Source organism: Acomys minous (assembly GCF_964271855.1).
Source record: "Acomys minous genome assembly, chromosome: 5".
Classification (NCBI taxonomy): domain Eukaryota; kingdom Metazoa; phylum Chordata; class Mammalia; order Rodentia; family Muridae; genus Acomys; species Acomys minous.
In genome coordinates, this window is record NC_140494.1 from 29,920,777 (window position 1) to 29,937,884 (window position 17,108).

Genomic DNA, 17,108 nt, shown 5'->3' on the forward strand with positions numbered 1-17,108 from the left:
TGTTAATCTAGCTTCCTACGTCACTCTTATCACCAACTTGCAGTCGTGGCTGCTCTTAGGTCAAAATTTACTACTAAGGTTTTATCTATCACTCACACACATGGTCACAGTCAGCTTTTGGACTGTCAGCTGCTTTCTACACTGGGCTTTGAATCAAGCCCTTACATGTTTATTACAGAGATGTAGCCATGTGCATTTTCATCACAACGTCACACACCAGGGATTAGAGTTGACTAGCTCTGAGGCCTCCATTTGTTTATTTCTTTTAGGCAGAGTCTCAATATGTAACCCCAGCCGGCCTAGAATTCACTACATAGTCTAGATGAGGCTGGCCTAGGGAGGGCCTGACTCTGCCTGCTAAATTCTGAGATTAAAGGTGTGTGCCACCGTGCCTAGCAACCTATCCTTATTTCTAGAAATGTCTGGTACTTTTGTTATAGTGTTTTCTTCAGTGCCAGCTCCTCCTGAAAATGGGTCCTGAAGACCTTTCCACCAAGGAAGCTACAGTCCCAAGTTTATAAAAACCGGAGAAGGCTTTAATGGGGAAACCTAAGTGTTCCATTAATATTTGTCAGACATGAAACATTTAAATTTATTATGTGAAAACACCATGCTGTGGGCCACTTAGCACATTCTGTTATTTCACAGATTAGCACAATTTAATACTCAAAAAGTGAAAATCTCTATCAGAAACGCTAACAGCATGGGGCCTGAAGGCTGAAATCAGTAGTCCCCAAGTTACTGACAAGTGTAGCCAGAAGTTAGAAAATGACTGAGCAGACCCATATTTAGTAAACAAAAACCTGAGACGTGGATGGCCCTGTATTGCTTTTGACTGAGACACAGAAGTGCCTGTGTTTCCCTCTGCCTTTGCAGATGTACATTTTGATTACCATAAAGATTTCAGTTCTCTTCTTCATGGAGAATGGCACTTTAAGGATTTCCTCAAGCAGTGTCTAAAGGTGAATGCCTCACAGATGGTGCTAAATATGACTTAAAAAGTCATTAAACAGACATAATAGGAAACATACCATCAAGATTATGTCTGCAGTTGTAGATTCAACCAGCAAGTATGTTGAGACCACTCAGTCCACCTCTGCACACTGCGTTTTCTCACTTACAGCGGTAGAACACAGTACAATCCATTGTGCTTGGGCTCCGTACAGATAAGCACAGAGCCAGAGAGTGCAATAAACGCTCATAGTATCCTCAATGCATTTTCTTTCATTTTTCAAGACAGGGTTTCTCTTTGCAGCCTTGGCTGTCCTGGACTAGCTTTGTAGACCAGGCTGGCCTCAAACTCACACTGACTCACCTGTCTATGCCTCTGCTGGGATTAAAGGCACGTGTCAGCATGCCCAGCTCCCCGTTGCGTCTTAACCTACCTAACCACCTCCAGTCACTCTGTGAATCTTTACTACCATAGGACATAGGAAGGTGATATTCATGGTTAAAGGCTTAGACAAAGCCTTGTGGAAGTTTCCTGAGATAACTGCCAATTTGAAAGTCAGTCTGTCTCAGCAAGTGCCAGGAAGTGGAGAAGTAAGGAAGTGAGCCTTTCCTGTGAGTAAACTTGGCTCCATGCCTCAGTGTCAACTGGATGAACCCTTCGTGAAATACCACCAACCTTTTTGGCTGTGTGCAGAGCTTACACACACCTAATTATTAGTAAAAAATAAGACAAGCCCTGCACTGGCAATTCAGAACTGGAGGCTCCTTGGCTCTGAATGCTTAGGAAGGGGTGAACAGGCAGTCTGTTCTTGGCTACTACTCACAAGACTCCCCCTTCTTAGAAACATATAAGAATCTGTTCCAACACTTTTAAAAATTGTACTTATTTTTATCATAAACGACCACATCCTATTAAGAAACATCAAATAAAGGCTTGCAGAAAGGCTTGAAGTGAACATGTAAATCCACAAACAAACAAACAAACAAATAAAGCTGCTGTCTCGAATAAACAGGGAGCTTTCTTTTCTTTTCTTTTCTTTTTTTTTTTTTTTTTAACATCTCTCCCTGCCTCCCAGGTCCCACCCTTCCCCCAGTACTCCTCATGAATTTTTTATGAAGGTGGTGGGTAAACCATCTGGATAAGCTGTCATTACCTGATAGATAAGCTATCCGATCAACACTAACAGCACTAATAGCAGGCAGTTGACAGTGAGAACTTTTAAATCAGAGGAAAGCAAATAAAATTTGAGGAAAGCTTACAGACTATGTGAATAAATTACATGTATTTGAAAATGATGCAATTAAGAATGAAAGAAATAAAATTTACAATCAGACATTCAATCAACCACTGATATAACTAGTGTAGCAGATAGACCCTGAAGATAGATGTGCAGTTTTTACAAGAAACTAAAAAAGAAAAAAAAAAAACCTTTAGGTTAAGATTAATGCAAAAATAACCTGATGAATTATGACATACATAAATGTGCACATATTTAGGCTAGTAATAAAAAGGAAAGGCTTTTAAACAGGATTTAGAAATCATGTCTTCCTTAAATGACACAGGAAGACTGATGACAACAACAGAAGAGGTGAAACAACTTTAAAAATATGTGAAAATGGTAATATTTATGATGAGCCAAACATACTTAAATCACAGCATCTCAGTTCTGAACAGTGCCAGATGAGAAGGGAAATGACACAATACCCAGATATGATATGGAGAAGTTTATTAAATGAGCATGGAGAGAGAGGGAGGGGGAGGGGCACAGAGAGAAACAGAGAGAGAGATGGGGGGGGGGGAGAGCGAGCCATGAGGAAGGTTTGTCTTTTTATAATATTGGGTATTGCCATGCCCAGAGGGAGGTAGGCAATGACATCACAGGAAGACTTGGGCAGAATTCTAACATTCCTCCCTTTTCCTATAATTAAACAAAGAAGCACATTGGATTGTTTTTTATGTGAGGTAAGTTAAAATATATAAATGTAGGTTCGTTGGAAGGAGCTTTTGGCTACCATCTAAGGGGGAAAGAAAGAGAGAAAAAAAATCAACAGCAACAAAATGCCCAAATGAGATGGTGAAGGGGAAGGAAAAACTCTGTCCTGAAAGTTTAGGGTAGAGGGCATGGTACATCAGATAGGGACCAAGGAATGCTGGGAGAATATGGAGCTGTTTGTCCTAGGTCTGGAGCACACCATATCAGCCTTTTATAAATGGATAAGGGGTGGAGAAATCAGCCTTTAACTGCTTCCTGCTGACAGTGGGATGGGGACAGGTGGTTAAAAGGTTGAAATGTTGACCAGGTCCCAGAAAAGTAGGCTGACGCATTTGCTGTCCAGGGTCTGAGAACATCTGTGGCTAGCAGGGCCAGTGCAGGGCCAGCTGACACAGTCTGTGAGGTTGTAATGGAGCCCTTGTGGGTAGCTGCTTTGACAGTACCCTGGATTTAGGAAGTCTGGCAGGATACTAGAACATATATGTGGGCAGAAGACAGAGTTAGTAGTTTAGGGAGAAAATTCCATTTAGGTGTGCATTTGAAACTCTTGGGAGAGCAAAGAAAAGAAGCTTAAAAATAAGGAAAGATAAAATGCTTGAAAATTTTGGGAGAGCGAAGAAAAAGTTGGGATATAAGAAGCTTCCTTCCATTTTACCCGATTGCTGGCAGTAATTAAAAATGTTTATTTTTTTGTTTGTTTGTTTTTGATTTTAAATTTTTATTAATTTATTCTTGTTACATCTCAATGGTTATCCCATCCCTTGTATCCTCCCATTCTTCCCTCCCTCCCATTTTCCCCTTATTTCCCTCCCCTATGATTGTTCCTGAGGGGGATTTCCTTCCCCTGTATATGCTCATAGGGTATCAAGTCTCTTCTTGGTAACCTTCTGTCCTTCCTCTGAGTGCCATCAGGTCTCCCCCTCCAGGGGACATGGTCAAATATGAGGCACCAGAGTATGTGTGAAAGTCATACCCCACTCTCCACTCAACTGTGGAGAATGTTCTGCCCATTGGCTAGATCTGGGTAGGGGTTTAAAGTTTACGGCCTGTATTGTCCAAGAAACCTTCAAGTAGAACATTATGATAGGCAGATTTGGGCCCAAGGGTCCCGTTCAAACTAAGGCACCAGCCAAGGACAACACAGGCAGTAAAAATGTTTAGTTTTGGATCTGTCCAAGTTTGGTTGCAGAGGTGTGTAAGCTTAGCAGCCTTTAATGTGTGCACAGGGATTTGAAATTCTCCAGAAGGCATTGCAGGGGAGGCTGGAAAGGTGTCAAATGGACTGTTTCTCATGGGGAGGTGAAGACAACAATCTGCTAGGGGATTCTCCAGAAATGAATGTGACTCAAAAGACAGGTACAGACTGACCCAGTGACTCATCAGTGCTGGTCAGCTCTGAGGGTGAAGCTGGCTGGGGATTTTTCAAGTGGCTGGATGGCAGTGGAGTGTCAGCGGTCTCACCCCGTGGGAATAGTCCTAGATGTAGGTCAGTGAGAAGGATGAGCCACCATCATGCAGACCAGGCTTGGGTACCTCCACCCCCAGTGAACCAGACAGGTGTTGACGGTCTCTTGGACAAAGGGAAGCGTTCATGCGACTAGGAAGAGGGCATCAGCTGGTGTTTGTACAGAAACGTGACAATCAGGTAGTTAAATAGGGGAGTCCCAAACCACTGAAAAGAAGGTTTCCACCCTCAGAAATAGGAGATAGGTAAGAAACTTAGACTGTTGATTGACAGTCCTTATCTGGATTCCATTTGGCCAGAGAGGTAGCTCACAAAAAGAGATAAATTTTAGACACATTAGCATTTTTTTTTTTTTTTTTTTTTTTGGTAATCTGCAGTGAAACACACGTTGCAGGAAAAGGCAGTAGACATATAGAATAACAAAGTCTTGGAAAGGAACTTTATGTTGAAACCATTAATATTCTTTGAGGTGAGCTTAGGAAAGGATCTTTCTAAAATCTGTGAAACAGCAACGTGAGGAAGGACAAAATCTCCTGTAGAGTAAAAGGACAAAGGCTTGCTTGGTCTTGATTTTCAGCATCGTATACACCATGAGAGAGGGGCTTTCTCCCTCCGTTCAGAAGGCTGGAGGTACATAACTGAAGCACAACGAGAGACATTTAAAGACAATCCAAAAGAAATTTAAAATCTTGAGTTTGGAAGTATGATAGTGGATCATATAGTGCAATGTTTTTAAATATAATTTATTAATTTATTCATATTATATCTCAGTTATCCCATCCCTTGTATCCTCCCATTCCTCCCTCCCTCCCATTTCCCCTTACTCCCCTCCCCTATGACTGTGACTGAGCGGGACCTCCTTTCCCGTATATGCTCATAGGGTATCAAGTCTGTTCTTGGTAGCCTGCTATCCTTCCTTCCTCTATGTTTTTTTTTTACCATAGTTAGATTAATAAATTTGAGCTCCATTTGTGTCAACAATCTGAACAGTTAATACAACAATAGCATAGCAACAGGATGAAATAAAGCATCCTTTTAAACATTTTTACCTTCACAACTTCCATTTACCAACCTGAAATACTTTCTTAGACCTTGTAGCATTCATGAAACACCTTTTTAGACCCTCTACCATTCACAAAACACCTTCTTAGACCTTCTATCATTCTTAACTTATGTATTAACCTTAAAACCCCCAAAACCCACCAGGATTCAGTGGGATGCAAGTAACACAAGGTCTAATTTATTAGTCATGCTCAAAGCCTGGACCATAAGCCCCCTCATGAGGAGGGAAGATGGTGGGCCCTACTGCTAGGGAAATAGGTTGTTTTTTATTTTTTGTTTTTTTTTGTTTTTGTTTTTTATTGCCTTGTCCTGAAAGTTTCCTCTTCCCATGTGCCACAACAAATCTTTATTTGTTTCTTGAAACAGGGTTTTTAAAGAAAAAAAAAAAACTGTCTGGGGGCGGGTGTTCAAAGCTGTTTCCAAGCCTTGCTGTTACATGATAGGTTAGTAGGCTACAGGGAAGTTGCTCTTTAAGCTGATTGGCTCAGGGACCAGGGCTAAGCGAGGGGTCACAGTGACCTGTAGCTTTGATTGGTTGGCCCTGGGTGCAAGCTCCTAGGAACAGTTGCTAGTGGTACATTTGTGGCTCTCCCTGGAAATTCAGGGCAGGAGGGAGGGATCAAGTTCTCAGGCCCTGAACACAAAATGGCGTTGGTTTGGTCTTCACAACAAGATGTCTAGCTGCTGAAACTACCAGCACAGACATAGGGTTGGTACAGCAGGCTGCAGTGATCAGGCCGTGCGATGTTTTAGCACTAGGGAAGCGCTGAGGTTGTGGTAGTTGCCTGTTCCTTGCTGACTCCATCCAAGCTCCCTGACCAAGTCCTGAGTAGTTTGTGCTTATAGGGCCAGTAAGGGGACCTGTATAAGGCTGGCAGAGCACGTCCAGCTCAAAGATGCTTGCGCCAAGAGGCTGGAGCAATTCCAGAGTCTGACCCAAGACAGTGGTGTGGGCGCAGAGGCCACGTTTGCCACGCACCTCAGAGGCCCAACTCCAGCTGCCGCACCTAAAGAGACAGGTTTTTCCTGCTTGTGTTTTTCCTGCCACAAGCGGTAGCGGCCTAAGTCCTGCCATGCAGTGGCAGCCGTCAGCCTGGAAGCACTTCTCGCTGACCCCGTGATTTTTCAGGTATAATTTAAATTTACCTTAGCAGAGAATGCAATTTGATGGCATGGCTTTCTGGCAGAGCGGTGATGGGTTCAGGGCTGGGCTTGCTGCATGTGGCAGGAGAACCGAGGAGCGGGCAAACAGAATAGATCGATAATAGAGTTTATGGAAAGCAGATCTGTTGCGTGCCAGTGGAGAAAGTTTCCATGGTAAAGACCGTGGAATTGTTTCCCATGCACAAGGCCACCATTTTATAAATTAATATGCGCCATACAACAGATATGATATGGAGAAGTTAATTAAATGAGCATGGAGAGAGAAGGAAAGGAGGAGGGGCACCCCAGAGAGAAACAGAAAGTGGGGGGAGGGAGATAGAGAGAGGAAGGGAGAGAGAGAGGAAGAGAGAAGAGGTAAGAGGGAGAAGGAGAGAGAGAGAGAGAGAGAGAGAGAGAGAGAGAGAGAGAGAGAGAGAGAGAGAGGCGAAGAGGATTTGTCCTTTTATAATATTGGATATGACCATGCCCAGTGGGACGTAGGTAATGACATCACAGGTTGGCAGACTTGGGCCCGAATCCTAACCGCAGGGAAGGGTGCCTGTCACCAAATGACTACTTACTTCTATCCCAGGATCCACAGGGTGGAAAGAGAGAACCTACTTCTACAAGTTATCTTCTGAAGTCTACATATATGTTGTACCACATATGTGCTTCCTCTCCCCCAAAATTAAATATAATCAGAACTTAAAATAAATATTCTTTTCAAAAACTTTAAGGAAAATAATTTTAAAAATAACTTTTTGGTCAATAAAGTCATTATGCAATTATTTATTAAAATAATGTGTAAACCTTTAAAGTTACAACAGACCAAGATACGGATACTTACTTTGTTCTAAAAACGTAAAATATTCTATTGCTTTAACAAAGCACTACAGTGTACTTATTCAAGAAAGTGTTTTTATTATGCCAGCATCTTGAAGACAATGAAGCAGTTGTTTTAGCTGCCCATGGACAGGAACTTTTGAGGTGCCTCCAAATGTGGGTTTGAGACTATCTATGAGTCCTTGCCATGGAATTCCAATGTCGAGTAGTTTTCCCAATAAAGCAGACAAAGTAATAAAAATGAGGAATGCTTGTTTGAGGATACCTATCAACTTGGGGCCACTTGGGAGGGCTAAGCGTGCCACTCTATCTGAACAGTGAACTTGGCAGCCTATGGCACTTACCTTCATGTACTACACACAAACAATCCTCTCTGAATAATGCACATAGCAATCTGTTAGCAATCTAGGACCCCAACTTCAACTGACCTACAAGTACACTCATCACTGACAGTGTAATTTAGTTTACTAATGATCATCAAACATAGATAGTTCCTATTCAATCATTCATAATACATCTAAACTAAATTGATTTAGGTACATCTACAATAATGCAAACTATGTCCTCAAAGTGAACTTATAGTGAAAATCCCTGATTTGTCATCTTATGCCTAGGCATGATCAGACATGCATAATTAAAATCAGAGGCTTTATGGGAAAGGAGATACACATTAGAGAAATGATAGTATAATTTTACCTGGCAATCAAAATGGAGACCAATCCAAACTATACCACTAGTAACCTCAGAACTCTTTATTCTTTTAACCTTATTAAAAGAAACCCTAAACTATAATTGAGGCTCTTGAGTGAGGATTTTCATTCACATGGCCCATGTCTCTCATATGGTATACTCTGACCTACTCCATTGCTTGATTTTGAATAAAGTTCCTTGCTACTTTGTAATATGTGTGGACTTTCATTTCAATCATTTAACAAGAGTTAAGAGGCTAAAAACACCTAGCCTAGACCCCAACCACTAGTAACTGAAAAATGTGCAAAAACCTATGATAAAATACATACCAGCAAAAGAAAGAGAAGGAAAAAGTGTTCAGAAATGAGATACCTTCAGAAGAATTTACAGTTCATGCAGCATGTTAAAACCTATGTTCAGATAACCTATTCAGATAAGAAGCAATAAAGAAGATTTTAAAATTATAATAATGAATACAATTATCAGTAGAGAAAAGGATATCCAAATTTTCTAGAGCTTATAAAGACAATGTAGGTGGGGGAGTTTACATAACATGAACAAGAAGCCACCAAGTACAAAGGTGCCCTATAGGCAGACACTAAGGACAGATGAGAGATACTTTCAGACAAGCCCAGCTACCTAGACTACCTGAGCTGCCTAGAAGATGCAGAGACCAGCTGACCTGCCTGAAAGAGACTTAGACCAACTGAGGTTACTGAAAAGACACTCTCTATCCTGTTGACTCTCCTATGGTTGCGCAATACATTTGGGGTTTCCAGTTCTACCAAGTGGTTTGAGCTTTTCTTGATGCAACTTAATATACATTATTTCTACTCCTGTCAGTAACTCCTCATCCATGCCCCCATAAGTAACCCTGGTAAAACTCATTGGTTCACCAACTTGGACTTGTAGGGGGTATCTGTACTTTGGTGTGTCATGGATTCCTTACCTAGGATCTGTGGTGAGTAGACATCCATTCATGTCTTCCAAGGAATAGTTTTACACAACTGAGGGGTCCAAAGAAATGGGAGTGTGACTGTGCCTGACTAAAGGCTTGAGTATTCTAAGATTTGCTATTTGTCTCAGATAGGCAATGCTTCCTTCTCAAAGTCTTATGGTGAAGAGTGACTGGGTATTCCAGAGCCCCTCTGTGCATTCAGGGACCACCATGGGATTGGAACTGCTTCAGTGACAGATGTCAATGGGCATCCATTTGCAGAAGTCACAAGAAGCTGAGGCAGAGGAATCTCTCTTGAGTTCAAGGCTAGCCAGGCAAGATTCACAAACAATGAACCAAAGAGATAGTATTCAACACATAAACACACACACATACACACACACACACACACAGAGAGAGAGAGAGAGAGAGAGAGAGAGAGAGAGAGAGAGAGATGAATAGAGATAGCAACTTTACCAGCTAAGATAGATAAATAGTAATTATAGCATAGATCTATCTATCTATCTATCTATCTATCTATCTATCTATGACATTTGAAAAAATCTTATGACCATAAAATAAAGGGCCAAGATATTTTAAGCCATTTTAATATTATAGCCACAATAAATGAACCCATAAAATGACTAAAAGATTGACTTAACAAAGTCCTTCATTGAAACAAACAAACAAAAACAATAAAATGTTTCTGGATGTAGTAGCTGAAACCTGAGACTCTATCACTCAAGAGGCTGATGACTAGCCAGAAGCTTCACCACCACTGACTAGCATTCACAGTCCTATAAAATACTCTACATGTGACCAGAGGTAAAAATATATGGGATAATTGGAAGAGGGAACAAAATAGGATCAAAATATATCGCATGAAGAAATTAAAATATATATAAAGGAAAAGAATAATGGTACGTCAGGCTTAGAATGTCAGCACTTAGAAACCTGGGGCAGAAGGATAGCAGTGACCACAAGGTTAGTCAGCACGGGTTTCAAAACAAACATTAACAACAACCACTCAGGCTTAGGGGCTATGTTGTACCCCACCACCGTGGTAGAGCTCTTGCCTACCATATGCAGTGCCCTGGGTTACACCTCCAGAATTGCAATATAAGGTGTGTCCAACGTACAAACTAAGAGAGTGTGTTTCTTGGTAATATAGAGCATAAGGTATTTCATTAAAAATGCTTAACAGTGTTCACTAGCACTAGCTAATTTGAGTTTCTGATAGAACCTTGTGACTTCTAGAATGCATAAAAGGGAAATCACTAATGACCAGTGTAAGGAAGCAGGACATGAAAGATAGGAGACACAAGAAAAAAAAAAAAAAGCTTCTCAGAGAGGAGGGCAGCAATCTGCCTGATGGACAATAGAAATCTGCACTTGTGTCACTCAGAGCAAATTCACCAGTGAGTGCAGCAGGGAAAGTTTGGGGTATCCTTTAGAGAGACGATCCACACGCCACTCTTCCTAGAAAGGGATAAGTAACATTGCCAAATCAACGATCGCCTTGACAGTAGAGAATTAAGAGAAATGGAGGTAATGGTTTGCAGACACCAATATTTCATACACTAGGCACTGGGCTGTTTCTGCAGTAAGAGATGAAGGTTTTATAAGTGAAATATAGCATGGAACACTAATGCAAACAGGCTGTACATCTATTAACAATCAGTAGCATCTTTCACACAGCTCTGGTCATTTCATACCCAGACATCAAGTTGCCTTGCTGGAACTGGTCCGTTAGTATTTCCCCTGGAGAACCTCTGGGCACCTGCAAATTTTAGTTGTGCTTGTATTTCTTCCTAGAAGATACGTCTGCCATGGTTCTGGCAGTTCCACAGCTCATTTGCATAGAAATGAATTTGTAAGTTACTCTTCCAATTTTCTGATTTTTGTTTGTTTGTTTCTTGAGCTACAAATGTGGTTAGATCGCAATCGTTCATATCTTCTGTGGGTTGACTCCATCCTCTGATAGTGCTTTGGCTACAAATGCCAATGTAAGTCGTTAAAGACTGACATGCTCATTACCATTTCAGTTTCATAATGTAAATACGTTCCTGGAACTTAAGCAAGAGAGAAAGGAAGGCAAGCCCAGCAAAGCCTGACAGCTCTAGGGAGTTAACATCAGGTTCTGCCTGTAGAGCCTGGAGATCGCCTTTAGTGACACCTGTGGGACAGGTAGCAACTGCCTGGGTCAGCCAATTCATCAGCCTGCAAGATGCTTACACAGCTCAGGTCTCAAAAAAGTCTCCTTCTCCAGAGCAGCTACATCCTAGTCACTTCTCCATTCTCAGCATCAACTTACATGCCAAGCTAGATTTCACAGAAACTTCTTTACAGCAAAGATCCTGAACCAAGGCTCCCACTGCTCAAAGCAGATGGAAGGATAAGTTCTTCAGGGAAGCAGGACAGTAAGGTCCCAATGGCTTCCCAGCATCTTCCTTTTTGTATAATGAAAAGATCAATTATAATCTAAATTGGTCATTTCTACTCCTCAGTTCTTCGTGTTTGATCACCAAGCAAATTCTAGGTGGCAAGGCAATGCTATATCTTAGGAAATAAGTGTACATACATACACACACATATATAATCTTGCTACCACTGCCACTTTTAATTTTGTTTACTGATTAAAAAAAGAAAAAAGCAGCAACAGCAGTAACAACAGGAGGAGGAGGAGAAGAAAAAGAAAAAGGAGGAGGAGGAAAAGGAGGAGGAGGAGGAGAAGAAGAAGAAGAAGGAGAAGGAGAAGAAGAAGAAGAAGAAGAAGAAGAAGAAGAAGAAGAAGAAGAAGAAGAAGAAGAAGAAAAAGAAGAAGAAGAAGAAGAAGAAGAAGAAGAAGAAGAAGAAGAAGAAGAAGGAGAAAGACAAGGAGAAGGAGAAGGAGAAGGAAGAAGGCCTGACTATTCAGCAGGCTCCTTTTGACACTTATTTCTTCTAATTTCTACATTTTGTTGTTATTTTATCTCAATATAAAAATTCTTACCAAAGTACTAAGGCAAACAAGGAAAAGTAGAGGAAATGGCAAGGCTTTGATTATTATTGTGGAACATTCTTGAAATCCCAGATTCCCAAATCAGTATGTGAAAGATTTGGACAAACTACTATTCAAAATGTATGTGAGATTAGTGTGGCTAGATTTTGATGCTAAGTATATATATTTTTTTAACCAGTAAATTATTTTCCTGTGTCACTAAGCATTATGTGTGAATTGTACTAAATCTTACATACCTCACTGTAATTGAGCAGTTACTATGACAGGCATTCATATTATTTCTAATTATGTAACAGTGTAATAGATACTTATTTTTATAATATAGTTATTAGACTGTTACAGTAATAGTATTATTAGGTTTATAACTAGTTTTTAGGATACTCTCCTATTGCTCGTGTTACTGAATTTGATTTCCACATAAGCAGTTACTTGGTCCTGACTCAAATCTTCATTCTTTTGGGGAAGCACTTTAATGGGAGTTCAGGACAAATGCCTGTCCTGATTGATCAGGAAGAACACAGAAAACATAGTTTTCCTCTTTAGTATTTTATAATAGTATAAATAAGGCATTGGAATTGAGGAGATGTCACTATTGGTAAGGTGTTTGCCATATAAGCATGAAGACTTGAGTTCAGATTCCCTAAAACTCTCATACAAACAATTGCCAGGCATGACTGCTCTGTACTTAAAGTAACAGTGCTAGAGATAGATACATAGACAGACAGACAGACAGACTGGCAGGTAGACAGACAGATTGATAGAGAAAGAGCAAAGAAATTTCCAAAGCTTTCTATTGAGAAAGAGACAGAGACAGACAGAGACAGAGATAGACAGAGAGACAGAGATAGAGACAGAGACAGAGACAGCAAGGAAATTTCCAAAGCTTTCTGTTGAATCAGTGAGTTCCAGGTTCACTCTGTCTCAAAAGAATAAGTTTCTATAACTTCTCAACCTTTTGTCGAAATCAATTGGGGGGATTTAAAAGTATGGCTCTAAACAACTGAGGAAGACACTGGCATCAATCTCTGGCTTTCAGACATGTATGCAAATGCATACAACACACACCACTGACTCCACACAGAAAGATGTTGTTATAGATAACAGCAAGAAGATGTGTATTAAAGATAAAAATAAGTCTGGATCCTTTCATTTATAGACAGTCAAGCTGTCCTTGACATCTTTCTTTCATGTGTCTGTGCATGCGGGCATGCACGTGTGTACATATGTGTATTGGGAGCAAAGATAGGTGTATTAGTTACTTTTCTGTTGCTTTGGCAAAACACTATGACCAGAAGAAAGCCCATGATGGCAGGGAAGCATGGCTGTCATCAGGCATAGCTAGAGCAGAAGACTGACAACATCCTCAACTAAGAAAACTAAGTAGAGGGAAGCAACTGAAAGGAGGGCAAGGCTCTTCTCTCTCAAATCTCACCCATAACAACATACTTCCTCCACCAAGGCCTCAGCTCCCAAACTTTCCAAAAACAGTGCTGCTAACTGAGGACCAAGTGTTCAAATGCATGGATCTATGAGGGACATTCCCACTTCACTCCCTGATTATAATTTTGTTTTGTTTTCTTATGTAATTTTATTCCTCAGATTTAAAAGGTTTATATTTGTTTTGAGACAGGGCATTACTCTGTGGCCCCAGCTGACCTGAGGCTCAGTGTGTATCCTCAGTTTCCTTCTCTCTAGGCAATCCTCCTGCCCCAGCCTGTTGAGCGCTGTGAGTAGAGACATGAGCCATGATGCCTGCTCTGAAAGCCTCCTTATTCCTTTTTAAATTCACCCTTTTCTCTTTTGTCCACATTGGATTCTTGCTTTTTCAAAGCTCCCTTTGGGGATTCCAAACAATCCCCCTTTGGGGATTACTTCGTCGATGGGTTTACAATTGAATAATAATTTTATCTTTTCTTTTATGACTTCATGGTCACCTCTGGTATGCTTGTTGTACCATGATTTTCATTGTATCACTTGGTGTTAATTTCCCAAGTCAGTTCTGTAATGCTTTTGCATGCTCACCTTGGATGGGCCTCTACACACATCTTCCTCACAATATATTTAAACAGAATTCATTAATTTCCCCCACTCTCTTCTTCCCACTGGTAGTGATGTACAGATCTTGTGGATTTTGTTTGTGATAATTCTAACCCAGATCATCATTTACCTCCTATCCATCTTCTATATTTCCCTTTAATATATTTTCAAGTGTTACTGAGTTTTAATTTTTTTCTGTACTTTTACTCAATGTATTCTATTATCGCATCTAATTGACCTCCCATAGGTGACCTCAAATTTCAGTTCACACTAGTTATGATCAGCACTCAAATTACTCTTATATTCCCAAAACAATTTTATTTCACAAATTAAAAGTCAGTTATACGTACCTCATAAAACTAGCAGAGACAGGACAGGACTTGATATAATGTAGTTTTGCTTCCAAAATGGTTTCTATTAGAGTTCTCTAATTAGATTTGGTGGGTTTTGTTTTGTTTTTTAGAAGGCAGGTATGAGATTAGAAGTGGAGAGGGAGGTTGGAGAAGTTAGAGGAAAGAGCATAACGTATGAAAATAGTAAAAAAAAAAACTGTGGAAAATTATAATGGAATCAGTAAAAGTATCACATTAAAATTAACTTTCTTTCCTCTATACAGAGCTCTCTAGTCAACATATCACAAAAGAAAATGTTATATCTTTGTGTTCTTACCTGATCAATCAACAGACATTAAAGTGATTGTTGAGGCAGTAGAAGATAAAGAGTCTTCAGATCATGATGCTTTGATGAAAGCAAGGGATGGAAGGGAAGAAGGGAGAGAGTCTAGGAGGAAAGGAAGGAGGGGGGAGGTATAGGAAGGAGGAAAGTCTGTGTATAGAACATGCTCTTAATTCTCATTGGTGAGGAAGTTGTGACAGTCCCAGAGAGGGAAAAGCAATACTGAGGCCTCCTTATGCAGAGCGGCAGGGCTGTATGACTGACACATTGGCCTGACAACAACAATGCAGTCACTCCCCACCGCCAGAACAGCAGATGATCTCTTCCAGAGACACTAGAGAGTGTCTCCATCATTTTTGTTTTGAGGGAGTCTTAGGAAAAGGAGGCTAACAAAGATAACTTCAGCTCCCACAGGAGCAACTTTCCTGAATGCCTAGGGATTTGGGTGAGCAAATGATCACATCTCTTATGTGTGTTGTTGCTGTGTGTATGTGTATCTGTGTATGTTTGGTACGTGTGGGTGTGTGCTTGTGTGCCTATGCGTCAGTGCGTATGTGATATGTGTGTACGTGTGCTGTGTGTGTGTCCACGTTTCTTTTGTAAGATCAAGCACTCTACCGCCTTCTGATGATACCAGCTACCTGCCTCAATGAAGCTGTCTGATCTTATATTTTGGAGAATGTACACAAATTTAAGGAGCCCTACAGGTAGCTGTCCTTGCTGACTGAGACTTGAATACTTCATAAATCTTGGAGTCAAAGCAGGAAAAGTCCTGGAGAATCTTAGAAGACGGCTGAAAGTGATGCTGTATCCTCCTGCTTTTCCCATAGACTTTTATGTGGTTCTATCTGAGCTACAGCCTCTTGGGGGTCTCTTGTGGGAAATAGCACCCTTCTGTGTAGAATATAGAATACTTCCTGTGTGGAAGTATTATAGCTATACCTCAAGGATGTGGCCCCAAGGGTGAGTGTGCAGGTATATGCTAAGCACAGTCAAGACCCTGGGTTTTGTCCATGTGAAACCCTTCCCCAAATAATGAAGTAATAAGAATATTTTCTCAGGGCCAGGTGATTCCAGCTGCTTCTTGTTGTGCAGTATATAATAGAACATTCATTCAATGGTCTGTGCCCTCTGCTGTGTGAAAGAGTGTCCTGGTCCTCTGATGCTTGCATGTCAGGTATTCCATGAATCATAAGAGTGGTTCTTGTCAGGCTATGTAGACAAGGGAAAGTCATCTCTGGAAGAGGATAAGTGTTGTGCTATGGGCAATTACTGATCAACAGGAGAGGGTCCATATGAGTTGACGTCTTTGAAAGTGCGTAGAATGCCTGGCCACTACATTGTAAGGCAAAGCAATGTCCTTATATTTCCATGTCTGATTATTTATTTTTCTTCTTTTTTTCTTCTTCTTTTTTTTTCTTTTCTTTTTTTTTTTTTTTTTTTTTTTTGTGCTAAGGTTTATTGGGGCACCCTAGTAAAGATGCTGGTGCTTGCCCATGGTGTTCTTACTGTACGAAGCCTGGACATTTTGCCACTTCTTCTTCAGCAAGGACACTAAGAAATTGATGTCCAGGTGAATGTTGTAGACCAGCTCATCATCTGTCATCTTCATGTGTCCAACAGCAGGAGCCAGACACAGAACCTTTATCATCTGGCACTTGATCATGGATTTCACCTCACCAACTACTGCTACCATGTTTTCATTGTGCACCAGCAGGGAAGGGAACTTGCCAGCCTTGTTTAGATCTGGGCCCAGGATGCATGGGATCTGAGCTGCTTGAACGAAGACTGAGGCCAAAAGGGCATCATACTTCTTGGCCAGTTTTTTGACTTGTTGTTTTTATTATATTTCTTCAGCACCTCAATATCCATGTGGGGGATATCCATGATCTTGGCCTCATCACAGTGCTGCTGGTCTCCAGGATATACACCAAGAACTTGAGGCAAGGAGTAGACTTAAGCCTGGTGGTGAGAGTGATAGTTCTTGGAGTTGATCTGTAACTCCACCACTTCCATATAAATAGATAACCTGGGACATTGTTTCCATCTCTGCTTGTTAGGAAGATTGCCTGTCTCCTTTCTTCTGGGTTTTGGATCCAATGTGGTGTGTGACAGTAAAGCAGCTGTATTCTTAAACCAAGATTTGCCTTTTCCCTTCTTCTCATCTCATAGTAAGGAACAAAAGACAGTCATAGGTACCAACAGGTGGAGAGCTGTCTGTGTAAACCCTATGGTAAGTATAGCAAACTGGGTTGCCTATAGCCTTGGTCTCATATTCACCTGCACCTCAGAATGGACACTGCTTCCCTC

The 17,108-nt window shown here is 40.9% G+C and overlaps 1 pseudogene across 1 annotated transcript; it reads right to left on the minus strand.

The window, feature by feature from the left end:
• Positions 1-16,269: 16,269 nt before the first annotated feature.
• LOC311597671 (large ribosomal subunit protein uL1-like) lies at positions 16,270-16,700 on the minus strand (annotated as a pseudogene). The gene has a single exon. The product of its transcript is annotated as a large ribosomal subunit protein uL1-like (transcript).
• Positions 16,701-17,108: the final 408 nt, after the last annotated feature.